Here is a 23,955-nt window from a genome sequence, read left to right as displayed (position 1 = left end):
TATAGTAATTGCTCGACCCGATTCCCCGCAGCAATTTGATCCCCCGCCCGGTGTCAATCCGCTTGGGGTTTCGCTTTTGATTGTGCGCACTTATGTCTTTATTGACAACGCCGCAATAACATAAATAATTTATTACAGCAGACATTGAGCAATTTGTAAATGGCCAAAAGAAGTTGAAATCTCGGCCTGCAGCACGGCACGGCAACCTCAAAGATACTCGACGGTGGGCATGTGTATCCGTTGGATATGCACAAGTATCTCAATGCTTTTCCAATGCTGCTCGCTACTGATTTGCATTTATAAAGTGCATTTGAGGTAAACGCAATCAATCGAGCGGGGAAAAAAAACCAAAATGGATCTGCCAGAGCTCAAAGCTCTTTCAAGGACTCTTCGGGTGTTGGATGCACTTCAATGATGGCGAATTTAATTGAGTTAGTTTCCGTTGCGTTCACATGTGCGATTATTTGTGTCTGGCACTGGATTCGCCTATTCATTTCGTAAATAAATCGTTTTAATTGATGTAAATATTTGCATTCGAAATATGCAAAGCAAATGCATCAGCTCGTTGAGTCGATGAAGTGCATAGGTCATAAATGTTAAATTCAATATTAGTACTTGGAAACTTTTCTTTGTTTACTTAGTGCCTGCATTGTTTTGGTCTGTGAATATTTATTAAAGAATGTGATATCTTAGTTTCTTTCTTTCCGAGTTTATGATGGATTTTTAATGTATTTGCTGAGCAAACAATAATTCATTTATCACAACAACCTAATTGATGGCAGTCTTACTGATTTTATTTGCAGTTTGATTAAATACATAATTAAATTAAAACTACCATTTTAGATTCGTGATTTTTATTAGCTAGGTAAAATGTATGCTATTAACACGGTATTTCCTAATTACCCATTACGTATTACTTAACATAGGCATAATTCAGAAATCTACGATTTCAATTAGCTAGCAGGTGAATGAATATATCCAATTTCGACCTTGAAGTGTGAAATTAAACTCCGCAGAGATCCCTGCACCACTTTGTTTATTGCTCCACATCTTTCACCTATTTCACCTAGTTTTGTGCATGGCATAATCAATTACTCCGAATGGACAGGCCAAAAACAAAGTCATTTATTATGCTGGCCAAAAAAATTTGTCACTATTCTGCACTGATTGTTGTTGCTGTTGCTTATCAGCCCAGAACCGAGTTTGGGGCCATAATTAATTTGGCCAAACAAGAACGGCCAGAAGATATACACACAAGCGGCCCCAAACAATGGCAAACAAATTGATTAATGACAGCGTATTAAACAATAATCGAGATAGGCCTCCGGTCAGATCAGAAAGAAAAAAAACAAAAAAAAGAAGGAGGAGTTTTCACCGAATCTGCGATGTTGTAACCCATCGAATTTTGTGCGCCCACGCAGAAACAGAACTTTTTCGTCCGTGCGGCGAAAAAAGTGTTTTTATCGCCATCGTTGGTGGCTAAAAACAATTCATTTAAATAATATCTGAACCACTTTGCCTGAACAGTAGGAAACAAATCATTTTTCATATCCTTCGTGTTCATCGCGCTACGTCCGCAAGAGCTGGCAAATTAATAATGTGTAATTAATATTTTTCGGGACCACATCGTGTGCTTAAAGCCGGGTTAAGGGAATTCGGTTGATGGGATCAGCCAATTCTGAAATATGGCTCTGAGTCATTGAGACATTGTTTTGAAAACCACTTTCTGACTGTCTCAGTTTAAGCGCTAAAATCATTTAAATATTATTTAAGCATAGATATATTCATTTAAAAAGGTTGCAGGTGTGTGATCCTCGAAGTAATATATGTATATACATATGCCATCAAAGAGAACAGCTTAAATGAATAATAAACTTTGTGTAAATCACATTTAAAAGTGCGTTGAATATTTTTATTTATTTTTATATTTAGTTAACCGTAGATCAATCAACCGAATTCCAGCTTTGACTTTTGCTGTCATTTGGCAAAATATTTAATTAGACCCTGACAAAATGGGAAAGTTAGAAGTGAAAAGAAAACTATTTCACTTTCGACGTAGCCGAACATAACAAAACGTAACGCAACGCTTAACGTAATAGCCTTTCATGTTTGCTTAGTAACCCACATCAATTCTAATCTCTTGAAGCCGAATACAGTACCCCCGCCCCCTTCACCACTCTCCACTCGCCAACCCAACACCACGCCCCCACACCAACACTATCACGCTGCCCAGCACAGGCTCACACATACACACACACTTGCACACAAACAAGGCGGGCGATTTATGGCATGCTTTCACATACTTTCACCTGGGGAATATTCTTCTGTGGTTACTGGAGGGATCCTGCTCCTTTCTTTTCTAAGTGCACTGAGCGAAAAATAATAACGCAACTTTATGGCCTTGCATTTATGCATAACATATCTGTTAATATAAAAATATAATAGTTTAATTTTATATTAAAAAATTTCATTTTGAAAATATATCAAAAACTATAAAAATATCTTTCTACCCTCTTCCATCCCATTTCTCACAGTGCATCATTGTGCGAGCAGGGTAATATAGTGCACAGTCGGCCCCATTCATGTAGTTTATGGGAGCATATTAATTTTGGCATTGAAATGGGCTCCAAATGCATTCACAATTGTTTTAATGTCGAGTGGCTTTCGTTACTATTTCGAGGAGGGTTTGACCAGCTCCGTTGATTTAATGGCACTTTTCAGTGTACGGCGCAAAAACTTATGTACGATGGCAAATAGCGACAGTAAATTAGAGGAATTGTAAATATTTGCTTGTTACTCGGGTGGTATAATTTTCAATCACCTTTAGTTTTCAATTAAAAATAATGTATCTATCGGTTTATTGCCTGTTTATATCTGTGCAAGAAGTGATGGTGATTTCAAAACATAGCCATGTTCAACATTTTCAGCAATCATTTTAAACTATACCTTTAGATTTTGAACAACATTGTTTCTGGTTTGCTTAAACTGCAGAACGACAGCACCTGCTGCCCCAAAAAGTTCTCGATTCCCAACTTGTAGGGAACTTTTATGCGATTCCGTACTTTGCGTCGAGTGCATTCCATATGGATTAGCCGGAACAGCCTGACAATCTTTATACTTTTGTCATTAGCAAGCTTCTTTTTTACGGCAGCTTTAAATCCCGCCCCTTTGCCGTGCAACTTTCCCATATGAAACTATTAGAACTAAAAGATTGCCTTTGCTTTGCAAACTTTAATTTCTAAATCATAACTTTTTTCTGCCCTACTTTGCCGTAGAGTTTTTAAAGGGTTGACTGCTCCCCAGTCAGATTTGGGGTATGCGGGGGGCAGTTAACAGATGGGGAGCCATCATATATGTATGTACTTATGTTAGGGGTTGGGGGCTGCCTTTCCCTCCTCCAACTTGCACTAACTTACAATCTACTCGGCATGGAAGAGGAAAAGCTATTTACACCCTATAAAAGGGCTTTCCAATTCCACTAGAATTGAATGTGGAAAAGGATTGTTAAGTTTCAAAAATATTGCAAAATCTTTGAAAAGGAAAAGGTAAATGTAATGTATATAGAACAATTTTATATATATTTTATAAAGAATATTGAATAAGACATTTAAATACATGCTTAACTAAAAATTATCTAGAAGATAAGTAAGAATAAAGATAAAGTTTGTTAGCCGCAAGAAAAATCTTTTTGTGTTAATACCTAGATACAAAATATTGCATTCTTTGCCTTGAACTGTATACATAAGTAGTTTATGCAATTTTGCATTTTTTAAAAATACTTTTCGAGTGAGGTGCCGCACCGCACTATGCTGCTTTCTTGCTCTAAGTAAGTTTCTGTTTTATTATATTTGGGTCAAAGTTTTTAATAGTTTGCCATGCTCTTGCCGGTGAGTTCCCCTCTCTTCTCCCCTCCTCCCAAAGAAGACTTTATGGATGGCCCGAGTCTGACCTCCGCTGACCCACAGAAGACACGTGTTTGCACGTGCTACTCTCCTGCGAGCTGGCCAGATAATGGAAAAGATTTGTTTATAAGAAATTTAAATGCTGGCCTGCCGGCAGCTTCACTGCTGTTCGTATGTGCCGAGAAGGCTGAGCCAATGTTTAATTCAATTTTGGGCAGCTTTTATTTACCCACCTACATGGCAAATCAATTACAAAGAAGTGCCCCAAAAACTAGTTTCACTCAGCGAAAAGCAGTTAAGATTCCTCAAGTCCAAGCTTTATCTGTGAAATGATCCCATTAACTGTTTTAAAAATGGCATAAATGTTATGTTAGTAGTATAATCCCTTTTTTTTATATGATTTTTTACCAGTGCAGTCTCGGTTTCAGATCGAAGTTCACTGGCTTGGCTTCAAGTGCTTCTAATTGCAATGGAACCGCACGAAATGTCAACGCTTTTGGCATATTTCTGTTGGCCTGGTTGTTGGCCGCAGGTGCCTTTATCCCCTCCCCCCCAAAAAACTCAGCCAGTTCATGTGGCTAACCTAGAAAAAGGAGGCTAAGGCAAAAAACCTCGGCTGACTGGAGTCTTTTTGGCCACGTACTCCATTCAGGTTACTCGTTTTTCGGTTTTTCGTTTGTGAAAGGCATTGAAAAAACGAGCGAAAAAAAATATCTACTGGATGTCGCTTGGAGATTAGTTACACTTGTGCTCCATTTAAATGGCAAAGCGACTAAATTATGCGAAGTTCTTTTTTATGCTTTCGGCTTTTTGTCTTTGGCTTTGGGAAAGTGAAAGACCGAGAGCACACAAAATAATTGCAATCAAAGCCGCCCTTTCCCTGGGTGAATGTCGGTTGTCGAATGTTGTTGTTGAATGTTGCTTGTTGGTTGTTGGTTGTTGCTTGTTGAATTTTGAATGTTGAATGTGCCTCGATCTAGGACCGGCGAAAGTTGGACTGCATGTGGACTGCACTTTTCTGGGTGGGTCAGTCGTTCGATGGGAGGGCATGGCGAATTTTAATGCGGTTCAATGAAAATGGCAAATTTCAAAGGAGCCCGCCGCTCGAAAGCCTCGAAATAACTCAAATGCCAAAAAGGAAAGGCTGTGATTGTATACTACAAAAATAAATGATATAAATAAGAAGATATAGATACGCTATAGAATCCTTAAAACATTTGATATTTAATGGGCATAAAGCCATGAGCACATATTTTATCCCTAATGTAAGCATCACATTTACTAAAACATCGCATATCTATGAATATCTCTGTTCTTTGAAATACTTATTATGTAGATGTTTGAAGCGCCACTATCTATGCTCCGCTTGCCAAGGAATCCTTATATCCCTTATCTACTCCTTTTCCCACCGATTTTACATAACTAGCTATCACTTTTCTGGTCCCAGCACTCAGTACACCATAATTTAATTTACGAGGCAGCCAACCAGCCGTTCACAAGTCTTTGGGTTTGCCTTGGCTTTATAGTTTCGTTTTGGAACGGCGCTTGGAACATGCTTCATTAACATATCTGCATATTTTGCCATTGTCTCCACTGGCATCGAGAACTGGAAGTATCGACGGATATTGGCAATCTCGAGGCACACGTGCGTTCAGCTGGATTCACATCAAAGCTCGGATGGGAAACGCTGCTGCTAATGGCAACAGTTTCATAAACTTTTGATGTGAGAGGAGACCTTTTGGCTGGCTTTTTGCTGGCTTTTTGCTGTTTTATCTTAAAGCTAAAACTCATTAAAATACCAGAAGTAACGAAACGAAATCAAAAAGATAAACCCGCACGCCAAATACTTTTGGTTCCAGGAAGTGGCGATGGCAGTAGCAGAAAGGAAGCAGCATAAAAAAAAGCAAGAGAAAAAAAACGGCTCCCACAGAGGCACATTTTCATTTTCGTCTTGAGGAATGCCACTTCTCGTGTCTGTCCCCTGATTTTCCCGGCTTCCCACCTCCCCACCCACTTTTGGCGGCATTGATTACAGCGATGCAGAGTGAAGGAATGGCAAACAAATTATTACAAGTGCAGTTGGAAAATATGTGGCGGCCACTTATCAACATGATCAACAACAAATACCTGGACACGGCTGAGTGCCAGCGGTTCGCCTTTGCGAGGGCCTCCTATTGACTGCACCCTAGGCATTTTTTGCCAGGGCTCAGGGGTCGCCTATCAGATACCTCCAAGTGCTGGTTGATCATAGGAAACTCAGAAATCATGCAGTTACTTTCAAGCATCCATTCATTTTATAAGGAGCTAAGAGGTATTGTTTTTACGTTTATATGATATATTAGAGGTGTAAGTACAAAGCTCCTCCTCTTGAGCTATATGTGGAGCTACCTTTCGAACCCTTCGTTCCAGGGTACCATTCCCGCAAAAAGCGAACCCCAAGAGGTCCGGACCCAAAGACATCCCAAAGCCATAGTTTCGAGTGACAGCGGCGTAGACGAAGACGTCGCCTTCGATTCTGAGATCCCGACAAGCGCTGAAAGACCGACTGTGGGGTCTCCGGAGCTGAGCTCAGCCAAACCAGAAGTGAGCTGTTGTCCGGGGCTGGGATTGAGATTGGGAACTTTGCCGTTCAAGCTGGGGAATTGCGAAAGGGAAAAGATATACTACAACTCGAAGTAGGCAGCGATATGGAAAGGGGGCTGAGGGAGGAAGTTAGACCCAGTGGCTCCAATCCTGTGGCCGTTCCATTGCCGCTCTGTCAAATGTTTGGCTTAATGATGGCATTGATGGATGGATCACACGTAAGCGACAGTCGTTTAGTAATTTATCTCGGGCCATTTCAAATTAATAGACTCGGTTCTTCAGGAAGCGCTGCTCCAGCCTTTGATTTTGCGATTTTTATCTCACATTAGAAATTATGTGCGATTTTTTCCCTCGTTTTTTGTTTTCTGTTTTGTCAAATTACATCAATTTATGAGCGCGGAACTTTCGACTTTTGACTGTGAGAGTGCAGCTAATTAAGGCAGCTAGCTGCCTGCCACTTGATGAGTGTGCCGCCTTCTTAGCTGCAGTTTCAAGCTCGATTAAGTATTCAATTAGGCGCAGTTTAGTTAATTGGCCGCCTGACTCTTCATACACATGCAGATCGAGTTGGAAAAAAAAGGGCCAAGCGATCTCGTGTCATGTGTGCAACGACACTTGTTCGTCGAGGGTCGGTGACCTCAGAAGGGCAGCAGGGGTGTGTAGCAAAGGTTAGGGGTCAAGGCCCTTGGCAGTGAGGGAAAACATACTAGAGAGCATTTCTGATCTTTGCCCAATCATAGCTTTAGAGTTTTGGTATCATTGGTACACTAAGAGGGGCGCATTTGATCTGTAAAGTTTTGCCTGTTTTGGTTATAATATATGCTCTCCAAATACTTTTATAATTTCCCTGTTGCCCCACATCCCGGCCACGCGAATTCCTGGGAGCTCCATCAATGTTCAACCCAAAAATATTTTCACAAACATAGAAAAAATGCCTGCTTTGCTTTGTCCATGCCACAAAACTCAAAGAAATAGAGCGCGGAACATATGAAAAAATTGGCGCTGACACTGACAAGTCGTGTGAAGCACACCTGCAACAAGAGTCAAGCGCCAAGCGACGGATTTCAAGATTTCGAGATTTCGAGACTCCGAGAGACCGCAATCCGAAAACTGAAAACCAGATCGGTGAAGGGGAACGCAGGTGGGGGAAGGGGGAATTGCGGCTTGAGGCATGGCATTGCATTCGGGACACCGAAACATGTTGCAAAATGCAGCTCAGCTGTGCGTCGTGGCCTTAAAACTGGTGCAACACATTGGCCTCCTCCGCCGACTCGAAAAAATCCCCCGACATGTGTATGTTCCTACCTCCTTCCCTGGAAGCTGGCAGAGCGCCAAACTAGCCGACTTGAAGTAGCAAAAGAGGTCTTCGCCATTCGCCGGGGATCCAATAGGAAAAAAAAGTGAGTAACAGGTGGTCTAGGGAACCATAGAATACCCTTTAAAGCATTCAAATAAAGGGTTTAGAATTCGTTGTATAATAAGCTGAATTTAAGCTTAACAACTTGAAAGTCATTTAAATCTGACAAATTGTCTTGTTATTATAAATACTGTAAGTTTCTTTCTCAAAAATGAATTACTTAAATATTATTAAGTTTAAATGAATTTACATTTCATTTCGCAGGCGTATGTTAACTGATGTGTCTGAAATAATTGTGATACCCTGTTCGTGAGTACCACCGCCAAATGGAAAAAAACAAATGTTGCACCGCTTGATTTTCTTGCCCGGGGCCTTTCGCTACTTGAGCACACACACGCGTAAGTGGAACGAGGGCGGCTGCAGCAGTTGCAGCAGTGGCAGCTCCCCCCCCCCTGCCCCCTCCTTCCCATGAAGAAAGAGGTGAGGAGGGGCATTGTCCTTAGCCTCACCGCAGGCTGAAAAGCGGAGCGTGCACAACAACAATCGCCAGCGAGACGCCGCAACAAGGCGAAAAAGTGAGGGTAATAGACAGGGACTTGGACTTGATTGTAACAATGTTGCACACTCAAGATGCGCCAGGTATTCGGCTGAGGCGATAATGTGGCAAGGATAACAAGGCATTCGGACGGCGGAGTGCTGCACTCGCAAATTAAGGATGTAGTTAATCTATATTTTAAGCAGAAAATCTTTTCTTACTAAAGCACATAGAATGTAAACGCAGTTTGTTAAATGAGCAACAAACTACGGATACAAAAAGCAAATCATTAAAAATATGTATAGTTTTATAGACCTATATACTATTCTTTTCTTTGTATTTCCTGGCTTTTCCACATGCGTATTTCTCCCTGTGCAAAAGTGGCAAATAAGGCAGCTTGTAAGGGCTGCCTTGTTATCGGGCAGCTCCTGGCTCGGTCCCCTCGACCGCCTCGAAGTGCGTAATGCGCTCATTACGTGCTGGCATCAACATGGCATCCACATGCCACACCGGTGGCGACTCCGACTCCAACTCCGAGTCAGATCCCAACGCCATGGCTGAACTATTCCATCAGCACTAGCTTGCAGCCCCACTCCTTGGCTTTCAATTCGGTTTTCGGGCTTTGTCACAGCTGGAACATGGCAATGTCATGCCAATTGCATGCCTTTCCCATCGCCGCCTTCTCTGAAAAGTTTTTCGACGATTGGGTATTGGGTATGGGGATTGGGATTGGGTGAATCTGTGAATCGGTGAAACGGGGAATCTGGGATGACCAGTCGGGCGACGTCTGGGAGTCAGCCAGTCAGCAGCTAATTAGAGAACCGCCTTTTGTGCCGGGTGATAAGGCAAAAATTGGAACTGGTGGCAAGATTGCGGGCTGGCTTTGATTCATTCCCCGATCGAATGCTTTGGCATGGCAGAATCGTGTCTGGCAAATTGATGAAATTGTCAGTGATTTGGCTGGCTGCTCACTGGGATGGGGAAATAGCTGAGGGTTTTAGGTGAATCGATGGGGCTGCGTTTAATTGGATAAATAACAAATAATTGGATTTGGCACTGATACTGAAAAAGATAAACTCGATTTTAAAAATGTTGTGGGTTACGAACTGCAAGTAAAGAATTATAGAATTGAACTTTTATAACCTATAACTCACTCCCTGCTGAAGGATTCCTAAAACCACAAAGCTCTAGATGACCCTTGTCGACTGACACTTTCAACCCATCGCCCATTACTTAACCTTGCAAAAAGTTCATCAACCCAAACCGCAACAGCTACAATTCAGTTGAGTGGCGTTTAAGTCCGGGCAGCAAAATTAGCAAAAATAGTGATGAGTAGGTATCGGTTTTGTACCTTTTTAAAGTGCTGCATATAAAAGGCGCTGAAATTGTGTTTCTACGTATGCAAAAAGGAGCTCTCTTCATGGGCAACACAGACAAGTGCAACAACATCGGCAACAGCAGCGCATCAAAGTTAATGATGCAGTGCAAACCGCTAAATACCCCGAACTGCAGCAGAGCACCTCCTCTCACCTGTTATTCCACTTTGTAGTATCATGGCCTTCAAATTGAGGTGCGAGGCAGGTGTTTTTGGCCCTGTGATGTTTTTCGACGACTACGGACACGTGCGACGATGTCCGGCGGTCGATGGAAGCGGAACAAAAGGCTTGCGGTCGCTGGCCGTTGGTAACATGCCGCCGGTCATGTCGGTTATGGCCGTTGCTGTACTGCGGTCGTTGTCAATGAAAGTCCATATGTCAAGGGACTTAGCAGCAACAACGGCTCAAACGAGACAAAATCAATTTGCCTGCCCAGTTAACCAAGCAACAACAGCAACACGAGTCACATTTAAAACGGATTTGTAACGCCAACCAATTATTCACGCTAGGAACAAAAAAGAATGAAAAGAAGCCAACTGCAGGTGGCAAACAAAAAATTCAGAAGGTAAGTGCATTTGTCGAATGGGCAGTACGGCATACCCTCTTAAAAAAGATCATTCCAAGCGATTGGAGAAGAAATATATAGAATACATAAGAATCTTATACCACATGCTAAATGCTTCCTAAGTTTTAAAGTTGCTGATAGAATGAATGAATTGTGAAACTATTAACGAATATTTACGAAGTAGAGTTCTGTTGAACTTTCTTTAAAAATCCCAATGCCCATCGAAAGGGTACTTCAAGATCCAAGGCCAATAAGTGGAACAGGAAAAGTCGAGCGCAAGAACGAGAGAACGCGTAGGCGACGTTGAAGATGGAGATTACAGGGTTAGCACTGAGGAGGAGGCAAGAGCTGGTGGAGCTGGAGCACTTGGCCAGAGGAAGGAGAAAACTGGAAAAGGAACGACGAAGCCTAGGAAGTGGGCTAACTCAATTGGTCTCTTGGCAAACGCATTATGGGTCACTAAGCCGCACGGCCATTGTCAGACGTTGGCTTTGTCACTTCCCCCTTCCCAACTCCCACTCTTTCTGTATCCTCCGCCTGGTTTCTCCACTCTGCCCCTTAACAAGTGCATTCCGCGATTGACATGCAACACGCGTTCGGCCGCCCACTTTCCGGACTTTCGGGGGGGCGCTGCGGCGTCTGGGGGCGTGGCACGCACCGTTGTCGCTTGGCTTAGTTTATAAAACTTGTTATCGCCGAGGGAGAATGAAAAAACATTTTTTTCTCTACCATTCTCGAGGGAACACTTGAGAAAATATTTAAATGTTTTTTATGAAAATGCAACATACATTAAAAATAGAATAATATAGGTAACGATAATCTTTTCTAAGGTTTCTAGGCTTCCTAAAGTTGCACCTACGTAGGCATAATTGAAAAAGTTATTTTAATTTATAGGTATTATATTTTATAATTAGATTTAAAATTCTCGGAATTTTTTAACTGCCATAGAAAATTCTTCGCAGTGAAACTGTCTCTGTCTTTGTAATTGAAATTACGTGACACTTTGCATATGCACTGGATTTAAATCGAGTTTCCAGTTGGCCATCAAAGACAGGCAGCGGGGGGGTGAGTGCGGAGGGGCACAGTGGTGCCTGCCTATTGTGGCACGCGTGGCTTACGGTTCGGATTCCCCGTTGTTCGATGTTGTCTGTGGCTGCGAAAGTAAAATGCATCGGACCAGCGTAGGCGACGGCCCAGAACTTTGACAAGTGCATTCAAGTGCAGTCAGCGGGCAGGGGAAATTAAGGGCATGAAAATCGAGGAAGGAGGCCCAAACACGTGTTGGAAAAACCATAAAGAAATATATAAAAACGAAAACCTAATTACCAGCAGACATGCTGCGGGGGAGAATGATGGGGATTCAATGCAACTCGGGTTTATGAGGTGCAGATGCAGACTTAAGGCTTAGTGGGGATAACCAAAGACAGCTGAATTAAATCAGGCGAAGAGCACTTGGACCAAGGATGAACCATTACTTAGGAGAGGGGATGGTATAAAATGGGGAAACGGACATAATTGTCTATACAATCCAAAAGAATAGAGCAAAATAGGCTATTTAAAGCAAAGAATGAGGGAAATAGCTGCTCTAATGAGTATGGAAATATTTTACGACTTTTGTATATTTAAATTTCCGCACTTTTAATAATTGATATTTTGTAAATGTTTGATACTTGAAAGTTAGTCAAAAGTGCTCGTTAAATTAGATTTTCCGCAGAGAATGGTTATATTTAATTTCAATCAAATTAAGTGGAGTAATTGAGTATTTCGATTACTATCATATCAACTTACTTGTTTAGAAATTGCGCAAAATGTGAAATTTGTAAAAAATAATTTGTCAGAAGTGGGATTCGAACCCACGCCCTCAGAGAGGACCAGAACGCTCAATCGAACCCTGCTGCGAAGGGTAAGAGACTTTCGCTCTTGAGTCTGGCGCCTTAGACCGCTCGGCCATCCTGACATTGGCAATCAGGCGACAATTTATCCTGTTGAACTGCGGGCTATTTATAGAACAGCAATTAGATAAGCAACCGACAACCAACAAAAAATATACAAAAATATTATCAAATGCGGGGAAATGGGAAATAGGAAATGGAAAATGGAAATGCCATCCACACATTCGGCCAAAAAAGGTGATAAAAGCTGGGCGGCATCTGGTGTTTGTGCTGGTGTCACTGTTGCCGGTTGCTATGTGGTTAAGTGCTGCAGTTGCCATTTCACGCTCGGCTAAATCGCTGCTAAATCGTAACCTGAGCACCGTTTCCGGCAGGGCAATCAAAACCGAATCGAGCCTTGTCCTCTGTTGCCCGGGGGCCTCATCATAAAAATCACCCAAACCGCAGCCCAGCAACAACAAAAAACCACACTCGACAAACTCGTGCACATGAAAAGAAGACTGTAGGGAAATTGAGAATATGGGTCTATATTATTAAATTATTATTTACTTAAAACCCAATATCAACACGAGTATCAAAATTGTTTAATGTAAATACAAAGAAATCTTTAAGGTAAGGGAGTAATCGTATTTCTTGTGCATTAACATTTTTCGTCTATCGCCTCATCATATTTGGCCCTAGTTTCTCTCAGTGCACCCAATATACACACACTCGATTGATGCGCCACGAGTTCAAGTCAATTGCAGAGCCCGCTGGCTGCGGCTAAGGAGTGAAGCGAGTTGTTCCTCTTTGTCGCCGGGTGCTGAAACCACAGACTTTATTCAGCCCCTCGCCATCTGCTGTGATGTACATATTCGTCAGTAAAACATCATATAAGAGTTAAAACTTTGAAGGGAACGAATACGAAAATACCGATTAATTGAAAAAGGTATATAATGGTATAAAAGGTAAAGGTATATAATTATCACAGCATTTTATAGTGTAGTGTTTACTAAATAAACATAATCTATTACTCTACATTTTCTTTTTTAATATTTATACTTACATTTTATGTTGTCAATTGTTATAAAATAATAATAATAAAATAAAATAATAATAATAATAATAATAATAATAATTAATAAACACATTTCTCGTTACTTATTAATCAAACTTCAGGCATTAACTTAAAAAACTTATTTAAAGATGATTTTAGTGTGCGACTTGTTTTTGAAACATTCACCCGAGCACTTGCCCTCTTCTGCACAATGGGTATCTGGATATCTCAATATGGATTACGAAAAGTAACTCCTCATGCGGAGGCAGGCTATCAAATGCAGGCTTCTTGGGGCAGGGGGATGTGAGATGGGTGAGGGGGGGAGAGGATTGGGGCAGACGCCGGCATTGAAATCGAAATCGGAATCGACAACCAGACACTTCAAACGCATGCAAAACGCATCGAAACAATGAGATTTACGTGCTTCCAGCTGTTATGGACTGCAATCGGATACATGGCACGGCGAATGAGAAGGGGCCGGGCTGAGTGCTATATTATTACAATGCAAAGAGATCTGGCCCAGCCAAAACCCCTCCAGCTCCAGGGGGCGCAAATGGATTTCGGGTAATGACAGCCATGAGCTCTTGGTCTGCCGGTGTCTGCATGGTCAGCCAAGCCGAAAAGTTTGTTGTGTTAATTTCCAATGCATAAAATTCATTCGCCACTGGCACTGGGCACTGGCAGTCTGTACACGGAGAAAAGTGCGCTACCAACTACAAGAATTTCATACAATTTCGTAGCGCAATTAGCAGCAAAAAAGTAAACAATCTTGGGCTCGTCCGGGATTTGAACCCGGGACCTCCCGCACCCTAAGCGGAAATCATACCCCTAGACCAACGAGCCAGGTGAATATCGGCGGCCAAACTACTGTTTATCAAAGAAATGTTCGAAATTCGATCTTCGCTGTTGGACTGGTTAAAATGTGAGTTGCATGTGGCTGTGGACTAATAGCTTTGGTCTTCAAACGGGTTTACTGTATAATGACTTGCATTGCAAGGTTACTTTTCAAATACTGACATAAACAAAAAATTTTAACTAAAAAACATTTTTAACATTTAACATAATTTTTCCCTAAAGGCTTAAAATAATTGAAAACTTGTAGTGTATCTCGCACCCTTTTCCAAAGGTCAACGGTATTCCATTGAGAGCTGAAAGAGTCACAGACACATGCATTTAATGCTTCAGTCTGCAATTTCTGTGGCTCCCGTCTGACAATCCGTCTACTGCATTGTGTTCTCTCCTTCTGGAATGAAACTGTAATCGAGCCGACTCGGCTTACCTTTCAACCAATTTGGTCTGAACCGAGTAATTGTTATTATTTAAAGGATCGAATATCGTTGCAGCCTCGATGACTTTGAAAAAGGCGCAAGCCTTGAAAAAGTTGTAGCAATTTAAAAAAAAATGAACTTTAAGCATTTTCTTACTTATTTATATATATTATTCTTTATAGCAAATACACATTAATGTATTCTTTCATAAATTATGAACAAATAGTAAGCTTTTATTGTAAAATATATTACGCTAAAAAATATTTATTTCCTTGGGCTCGTCCGGGATTTGAACCCGGGACCTCCCGCACCCTAAGCGGAAATCATACCCCTAGACCAACGAGCCAGTTGAAAATCAGAGGCAAAACTAGTCTTTATCAGTTTTGGAAAACAAACCAAAACAATATAATCAAGTTTATTTTGAAACATTATCTAATTTGCATAAGCATAAGCAAAGGCTTAATATAAAAGTGACCTTAATATTTACACCGACACCTACATAAATACTTAGCTAAAAATCAAACTGAATAATGATCACAGCAATTTAAAATTTAATAGGTAATCAAAATACAAGTAAACTAAACACTTGCAAAATATGTACTGCACTTGGGCTCGTCCGGGATTTGAACCCGGGACCTCCCGCACCCTAAGCGGAAATCATACCCCTAGACCAACGAGCCAGTTGAACGTCGCCCGCGAAAGTACTTTTTATAAATGGAATGTTCGAAATTCGATTTCGAGTTTAATTGTGCCCAAAACGTGATATGCAACGTTTGGTGGTCTTAAGTTAAAAAGCGAAAGTTTTGTTACTTAAACTGGTTTAGTGTATAATGTGAAGTTTAGGAGGGCTCATTAATGGCCAGCTCACAAGTCCCCTATTGTCACTCAGTTTATAGTGGCTTTTAGCTGGCCATAAATGTACTCAATTAACTGTTAATAGCTCGTGTTACCCTCCTCGCCGATTTATTAGGAACCCTTGCCTCAATGCACTTTATCCAACATATGCCCAAGTACATTTTCGTTGATTGCTTATGGACATATGGTGGTGGACCCTGAAAAAAATCCGCCAACGGGTCAGGGACTGGACTTTGCAAATCTCTCTGGGTTTCTGGGAGATTAGATCGTTTTCGGGGTTGGGTTTGCCTTCTGTCACTGATTGTAATCGCACGAACCGCGGGCTCGTTAACATTATTTGTTGTGGTCTCTACTCACAAAGTGCATTGGTCTTTTATTTTTTTACGGATAGCTGTTGCTTTTTATTTTAACAGGGGTGACCCGCATTGATTTTTCGGATTTTTCTCCGTCTTTTGCAGCCCTTTTTCTTTCAATTTGTACCTTGAGAACCACCCTGAATGGATTGGATCTCCGGGCAAATATTTGCCAAAATGCTTAGGCAACATCAAAAGCCTCTTCTCGTTATCCTTATATGGTCAAAAACACACTCGCAAGCAGCAAAACAGCGATGGAGGAAACTTTCGGTGGCAACTGTGGCAAGTTACGTGAGTTGATGGCTTCATTAGGGGTTGACGGGGTCGCCGGAAACCCGCACGGGAATGTTTTATGTCTTAATTCTGGCTGGCATAAAAAAGAATTTCAAGTGGTTGATTTCTGGGCTGCCCTGGAACCCCCCGTTGTTGCCATTTGTTACGTCACAGCTGTTATGATTTTAGCGCTGCCTTGTTTTAACTGCGGACCATCAGAAACGATGCAAGTGGTTCCCCTAATTAATACGGCACGATATCCTCAATCGCAGTAAGTGAAAGCCTTGGGGCCGTGAACTTCGCTGGCTCATTTGAATTCATTAGGTTTTCTAGAGCTTTATTCTATTGCAATTTTACTCTTCAATGAGTCGTTTTCATGGAAAAGCGTGTACTTTTCATTCGGTGGAAACTGCGCATTTGGTTTAAGGGTTGATGTTGATCATCCCGGTGCCCTGTAGGTGACAGCTCCGCGGCATTTTAATGGTCCAAGTCACTGGGGGATTTCCGTCCCAGAGCCAGAAGAGACTTAATAATGATGACGTAATTATATATTAAATGCTTAAATGGTCTATGCCAAGCCCAGACCTAATGGATTTATCATGGGATTTGTCTAAGGCAGGTCGCTGAATAGGATAAATGATTCGGGAAGCCGGAGTTCTGTAGTAGGACTATTAAAATATATTTTAATAAATATATATACATTTTCAAAGTAAGTTCCTAGTAACCAACCTACAACAAAATACAAACTTTTATTACCTGAAATTCCTCTGGTACCAACCTGCATTTCGAACTAATTTTTCCAAAGACCTGGCCTCCTCCAAATTTCCTACCCGCTGTCATGCATGACTCAACCACCTCCCGAGGCATCTGCCAAGCTCTGCATCCCGTGGCCAAAAGCCACCAGAGTGGCGGCTTCTAAGGCAAACATGCCCGACACGTTGCACAACGTTGGCAAATGAGGAGACTGCAACTACAGTGCTGCAGAATGCGAGTCAACAAAGGCTCACAATCTATAAAGTACAATCACTTTCAACAACAAAGCCAACAGACAGGACTGGGCCGTCGTCTGCCCTTTAAATCATGCTCGGATCTGCCAGAAAACGTGGCTAGATCTCCGCACGCCTGCCTGCCCTCAACAATTTTCTATATATATACATATTTGCACACACAGCCCGGTAATTATGGGTTCGAAAAATCTACACCAGCATCTCGGGCTCGATGATCGACATTGGTGGCTGGCGAATGGAAATATATGGCCAAAAAGCCGATGAAAGGCCAGTTTACTTAGCGTGGGGAGGGGAAGGGAAGGCACAGCCTTCTCTACTAGTCGTGCATTAATTTTAACACAAATTTTTCACTTTTTTCTCATTTTTTGCATTAATAGTATTTTCTTTTACGTTTTGTGGCACGCCCACTAAAGTGGCATGCCGCCTTGGTTATGTAAACAGCCAGAAGAGGAGGCTCTCCAAAGGAAGGTGAATTGATAAAGGCCGCAGATGACGCCGGGCGTTGATGATGCCGATGATGATGATAATAATGATGATGGAGGAGCTGAGGCTGGAGCTGGAGCTGGAGCTGCCACACATCGCAACGTGTGATGCCAGGGGCCAAAGGTTGCCCCCGGAGGAGGAGGTGGAGAAGGAGGACAGTGCTTGGTCGAGGACGTGTGCAGTAAGTGTTAATGTTGCAATCTTTTTCGAGGAGCCAAGACACTGCGAGTGGCTCAATGGGTGGCTTTGTGCGCAATAAGCCGGTGGAGAAGTGGAGGTAGTGCTTCGAGAATCTGGGGAAAGTGAAATGCGATTATGTCATGTTCAGCGAATTATTCAAGAATTTTAAAAATGTTTATTTTGACGTTCTACAGTTATCTTTCATTGTGACAAAATGTTTCTCATTTCATTACCTTAATTTATAAAGCTTGAATTGAATAATATATTAAGTAACAATTGGCCTAAAAAGATTAAATAATGGCAATCATTATTTTTATTTGAATGTATTTTATATGTTAAAATGGTACACCTATGTCTAGTTCATTAGACAATTTAAAACTGCACTTAAACGAACTGTCCAGCTGTGTGGATTCCACTTTTGCCATCGTTTAGCTTTTTTTTGGGACACCAACTGCTTTTGGGGTCTCAAGAACCCTACCATACCCACTGCCACAATCATCGAGTGCGAAGTCCAGCAAATCCCGCACATTAAGCGGCAACACGTTGCGCCACGAAGCCGGGCACAAATGAGCAGCAATCCTCACACATATCATCAAAATTTATAAAGCTTTACCCCCAGCCGAAGCGTAAAATGGCCAGGATGGCTTAACGCTCATAATGCCAATGTCTCCCCTCGTGGAGCGGTAAATATATGAATTGGACTTTGAGCTGCCGGGGATTAGGAGAACTGGGGAGCCGAGAACCGAGAACCGAGAAAGGAGAACAGCGGACGGCCAAATGGCTTTATGTGCGTCAGTAAATTTACACCTCGTAATCGAGATGAGTGGACACAGGACACTCGCCGAGGGCCAAACGACCCCTAGCAGCTGTTGTCCAAGATTAGTCCCTCGCAAAAAATCTGTCGCACAAATTTTCATTTTTACGAGCCGCAGCCGCGAAGGCATTAAGGTCCGGTATTTGTTTGCCTTTGAATTATTGCAGAGGCGAGAAGTCGGCCCAAAAATAAATAAAACTGCCTGGTGCCGCAGGCTTAGCCAATTACATAAAATCAGCTAGCAAGGGTCGTATTAGCCATTCGTCAAGCGAAGAATGCCCCTAAAAGTTTAATATAATTAAACGTACATTTAAATTTGGGAACTATGCATTGGGTTGCATATTTATGGGTTTATCATAAATAACCTCTAGGTTAAATCACTTAGCTGATACACCAATATATAGTACTTTTCAATCCTCTCTATTCGCCAAGGATTTCTGAGCAGCCCCAAAACATTAACTGATTTGCATTTCAATCTTGGCGGCATGTGTTTAGTTTCGGCCAAGCAAACCTGTTCGCTGAATGGGGGAAGCCATCGCCGCAACAGCTGCTGCTGTTGTGAATTTTGCTGCTGCTGCAGTTGCTGCTGTTGCTGTTGCTGCTGCTGTTGCAGTTGCTGCTGCTGTTGCCAGTTGGGAGCAGCAACAACACTTGCCAAGTGAGATCTCGACCCCTCTGACTTCTGGTGCCTTGCTTTGCTTTGCTTTGCTTGCACCGTGACTTAAAATGCAAATGAAAATGCAATCATTGTTTAATCTCGAACAGCGCCGCAGCAACAACAGCAGCAGCAACAACAGCAGCAGCAACAGTTGGGGATGTTGCAGTTGTCATACCCAATCATAAGGTATCTTTACTGAGCCATTAACCTAAGGCCACCTAATGTAGGTACAGAGTTCTGAACAAAGCTTTGTTCTAGAATCTCAAAACAAAAACACATTCGAATAATAGATCTCAGTATTGTGTAGTATTTGGTGTTATTAAGAAATTTGAAAAATAAACAATAAGCACGAGATTTATTCCTTAGCTTTGTGATAACTCCTTATATTTGCAACTTCCTAAAATATTATTTGAACAGCTGAAGTGCCGCAGGGTATTTACAAGTTCGTGGTCTCCTAGGACTCGCGATCTCCTTTCCTGTTGCTGCGATCGCCAGTGAAGCGTCCCTGCGGCAACAACTGTGAGCATGTTTGCTATGCCCAGCCGATCCAACAAGCCCCGACAGAATCAGGAAGCTTCCTAGCCCCGAGATACACCGTTTTTGATAATATTTAAGCAGGCAAGAGTGTCGGAGCCAGGGCAGCAAATGCAGCAAATGCAGCCAATGCAACATCGGCATCTGAAACTGCAGCATCGGATGTCGAGGGAGTGCAGATGCAGTGCGCTGTGTGATAAATTCCAGCCTTGTAGCGACTGCAGTACAAGACTTTTCTATCAAACAACATGAAAATTAGATCGGGTAATGCTGTCATAAGGAAGAGGAAGCAACCCAACCAGCAGATATCCAAAGCCATTGTAAAGTTTGAAGTGGGGAATTTGGGGAGTGGAGATGGTGTAGTTGATCGATGTGGTTCCGTTGACTTGGTAATGTTGCTGGCTATCGCTTTTGATTATATGGGAATGCAAACAAGGAAGTCTGGCTTGCATTAAACATGGACTTCATGCTTATACTAAGTTTTATTTAAACATTGACTGTATTTTCTATGCCAGAATCAAGAAACTTGGACTGGAGTTACAGGAGTTCAGGCTTTTAGAATTTAAGCCCACTTGAATGCGAATTTCATAAGCCGCAAGCTGACACACATCTTGGCCCAAACTCTGGGTCGGCACGCTTTTAATTTCCAGCTAATTTGGAGGCCCCAAGTCCGCGCTCACACAGGGAAAAAATCGAACAAAAAAAAAGCGAAAACTCCCCAAGCCAATCGACAGCGCCAAGGTCAAAACTGTCTGTCCGCAGAAGCAGCAAGACCTAATTGGCAACGCCTTTTGCCACTGCAAGTGACAGCAAACTTTCAGGCCAAGCGGCACCGGCAAACTAATTAGCCTTAAAATAAAACCAACACACACAGGAAAAAATGGACCAAAAAGATACGTTTTTTTCCGAGGAAATGATACAATTTCGCGCGCTTGAAAATGGATCCTGGGTGAGGAGAGTGGTGGAGGTATTCCGGACAGTAGGAGACCGTCGAGCACTCGCAACTGAAAAAACAAAAATTTTAATTTAAAGGAGGATAGCTGGAAAAAAGTACAAAAAATAAACAGCAGCCAAACAAGCGTAGGTTCGCAAATCCAGAGATGGCCAAGGTCAGTGTAGATGATAATTAACCAGAGGGAAATAAGTATGGAACTAATTGCCAAACACTTTTCAATGTTTCATCGACTTTTAAATAATAAAATGTATGATAGATATTAAGGGATATTGTCAACCATTATGTTATAAAAGTTGGTAGTAATATATAGAAATACATTTCTTTGAGGCGCATTCACTCCGAACATACTGCCCTCTGCTATGCGGAGTATTGTTGTGATAGGATAAGCATCTGAAGTGACCAAGCTGAAGTGGCATCAGGGCATCCTCTCGTATCCTCATCCTTTTGTCCTTTTTCTTTTCCAAGGCCACTGGACGATCCAGAGATGGGCAGAACGGAAGGTAGATACATAGCTAATGCAAAGGTCAGTTTGTAGAGCACATTACTTCAACGTAAGCACAAAATGTGAATTTGTTTGAACTTCTGAAAATGTGTACCCTATTTATGCATCCGAAGGATACTTATTACATATATGTATATAATACATACATATTTTCATCTTCAAGACCCACTTACTTTAGTTTCTTGAACTCCATTCTTAATGCCTGCGAGATTAGGGTGCCAACACTGGGCGTCATCATCGTGTTCGCCGACTGGTTTGTCGTTTATCTTGGCTTCATTATCGCTTCATTAATTGCTAATTAAGCATGTTCTACATGGCCGCCAGTTCCCAGTTGCCAGTTTCATAAAAATGTGCATGGTGTGGAAAATATAGCCGAGCATCGGGGGCTTTTGCCACTTTGCTTGGCCTTTTTGTAAGTGCAAATAAGTAGAAATCATGCCAAGTGAACGCGCTTCGCGTTTATCGCGCTTTAATCTAATGCAATTTGTAAATGGAAACGAAAACGGGCCCACAAAGGATGGTATGGTATGGTATGGTATGGCACCTCCACCAGAATGGTGTATCCTTGCCTCTCTTTCCCTCCTCTGTCCTCTGTCTCTTTCCCTTTCCCTCGCCGTGCTTGTAAATTAAAGCAAATATTTTGCTTATTTATTTTGGTTCTTTCTCGCTGCCGCTGCTGCTGCCTCTGTTGTTGACTAGCCGCAAGGCAATTAATTAATTTATTAACGCAAATAAACAAAGGCGCAGGCAGATGGAACAAATGAAAGCACAATCAAAGCGCATATGAAATGAGGTAGGACGCTGAGAACTAGAACCGAAAACTGGAAAATCGCAAAATAAGATTACTAGCCTCAAATCAAGATCGTTTTTGTAACCAGCCCTAATTTAAGTTTATTAACTTATATAGAAAATTTACCTGAATTAATCAAACTATCTATCCAAGAAATGGCACATTCTTCTTCCATTAAGTTCCTGTTAATGTTATTAAAGACATTTATTGCTTGAATATATATTTACATCATTTCATCTGAAAAAGCTTGCAATAGGTTTCAAAGACTGTCTTGTTTGCATTATTACTAGTTAATTGCTTCAGTTTAAGCCTGATGTGATTTTACCAAACTTATATTTCTGTGTACATAATTCAGGGAAAGAGCATCAGAGCTCTTAAATGCCATATAATTTTATTAATCAAAAGCCCACTGGTGGCGCCAGCTAAAGCGGCAGCAACCAAGTAGTCATTTCGCTTTCAGGCCAACTCAAAGACAACACCCAGCCTCCCACCTTGGCCAGGACTGTATGTACGGCATGTTGACTTGTTAAGGCCACGTAAATAGGCGAAAAGGATTTTCCACTTGAGGAGTGCCAAGCTGCAGCGTTAGGAAAAAGAGCAGTCAGCGGTGGCAGCTCCTCCGTTCCTCCGTTCCTCAGTTCCTCCTTTCCGGTCCGCTCCGTCTTTTGAGACTGCTCTTCCAGTTGGCTGCCTTGGGTGGTGCGAAATCGGCGGCGCCAAGCCGCAAAAGGAGCCCAAAACCACGACGACGGCGGGTTAAGAGATTAACAAACTGGATGAGGCCGGCGGATGGGGTATGGCAAAGTCATGTCAAGTGGGGGGGGGGCAGGCAGGAGATGGCGGCTGACACGGAAAATGACCAAGGTCCCGACTGGTTTGATGTCTGGCCCTGACTCGGTGGCTCGTTTAATTAAATCAAAGTTAATTAATGCTAACGTATTCATAAACAGGGTCATCAAACACCCAAAAACGCCGAGGAGCGAAGCGAGCTGGGGCTTCGTCTCCTTGGCTGAATAATTATGTAATATTTTCGACTCAAGGATCCTTGCTGCCTGCCTGCTGAATATGCATCAACAGTCGCCGCAAGGAGTGCCTGTCAGAGGCAGGAAGTCAAGGAACAGGAGCTCAAATCAGGACCTGTTCCAGGACTCAAGGAGTAGAAGAAGAAGGAGCAGGAGCAGGAGCAGACTTCAATTATTGACATTCCCTTGTCGTTGGTAATTATGCCAAAAAAGGCTTAGCGAAACTTTTGACTTTGTGCAATTAAAAATACATTTTTCAAATATTTGTATACAACACACAAAAAGCAAGAAAGGGGGCAAAATTGTGTCAACTGTTCGAGAATTGACTGACTGAGCTATGATGCCACCGATTGACCAGAATTTCCATTGGGTTGGGTCATGATTTTCCACGAACTTAATTATACGTTTTTGGGGCGGCCATCGGGCGAGTTTGGGATTAAAGTCCTGACGACGACAGCTGATGAAATCGCAAGGGTTTAATTTGGGTTCTCGAGCACGGAAAACCCAGGCTGCGTGAATATTACTCTGATTTTTTGATAGTTGTATTTACCCCAGCTGATTTCAGGGAAATAAACAGACTCTTTGCATTGGTTTGAGTGCCTTAAGCCGTGTGGATTTTCCAACGCAGCATTCGATGGCTGACACGAAATGCATTTAAAAATGCTTCGCGCCACACAAAAACACTGATGATATTTTCGAATTTCATATTTTGACACGAACGCCGAATGAGTATGGTTTATTTTTATGTGCGTGCTGCTCTCCTGCTCTGGCCTTTAAATATTCAACATCGAACACGTGAAACAAGTGTGCCATTAAAAATCATAAAATATTAAAAACATAATCCCATAGACGAGTATATTTTAAGCTTAATTATCGACAGGGAAAAATCGCGCCTGAAAACGTAAATGCAGCGGATAACAACGTGTAATGCCAGTCGAGACTGGAATTTATGTGCGGAACAGTTGGACGCGGGATTACGGCCCCAAATATGTGCGAGTGGATAAGATCTGTTTGC

The 23,955-nt window shown here is 42.1% G+C and overlaps 1 long non-coding RNA gene and 4 other non-coding genes across 5 annotated transcripts; all 5 read right to left on the bottom strand.

Moving 5' to 3' along the window:
* Nucleotides 1–8,551: 8,551 nt before the first annotated feature.
* LOC26534490 lies at nucleotides 8,552–10,134 on the bottom strand. The gene is made up of 2 exons (XR_005561160.1): nucleotides 9,908–10,134; nucleotides 8,552–9,439 (listed from the first exon to the last, which is right to left on the bottom strand). It is a non-coding gene; the product is annotated as an uncharacterized LOC26534490 (long non-coding RNA).
* Nucleotides 10,135–12,150: 2,016 nt separating this feature from the next.
* Nucleotides 12,151–12,275, bottom strand: Trnal-caa. The gene is made up of 2 exons: nucleotides 12,238–12,275; nucleotides 12,151–12,195 (listed from the first exon to the last, which is right to left on the bottom strand). It is a non-coding gene; the product is annotated as a tRNA-Leu (tRNA).
* A 1,742-nt stretch (nucleotides 12,276–14,017) lies between these two features.
* Nucleotides 14,018–14,089, bottom strand: Trnap-agg. The gene has a single exon. It is a non-coding gene; the product is annotated as a tRNA-Pro (tRNA).
* Nucleotides 14,090–14,788: 699 nt separating this feature from the next.
* On the bottom strand, nucleotides 14,789–14,860 carry Trnap-agg. Its single transcript has one exon. It is a non-coding gene; the product is annotated as a tRNA-Pro (tRNA).
* Nucleotides 14,861–15,122: 262 nt separating this feature from the next.
* On the bottom strand, nucleotides 15,123–15,194 carry Trnap-agg. Its single transcript has one exon. It is a non-coding gene; the product is annotated as a tRNA-Pro (tRNA).
* Between the last annotated feature and the right edge of the window lie 8,761 nt (nucleotides 15,195–23,955).

The sequence above is a fragment of the Drosophila yakuba genome, chromosome 3L (genome assembly GCF_016746365.2).
Source record: "Drosophila yakuba strain Tai18E2 chromosome 3L, Prin_Dyak_Tai18E2_2.1, whole genome shotgun sequence".
Lineage (NCBI taxonomy): Eukaryota > Metazoa > Arthropoda > Insecta > Diptera > Drosophilidae > Drosophila > Drosophila yakuba.
The sequence above is the reverse complement of the archived record's forward strand: the minus strand, read 5'-3'. Positions and strand labels throughout refer to the sequence as shown.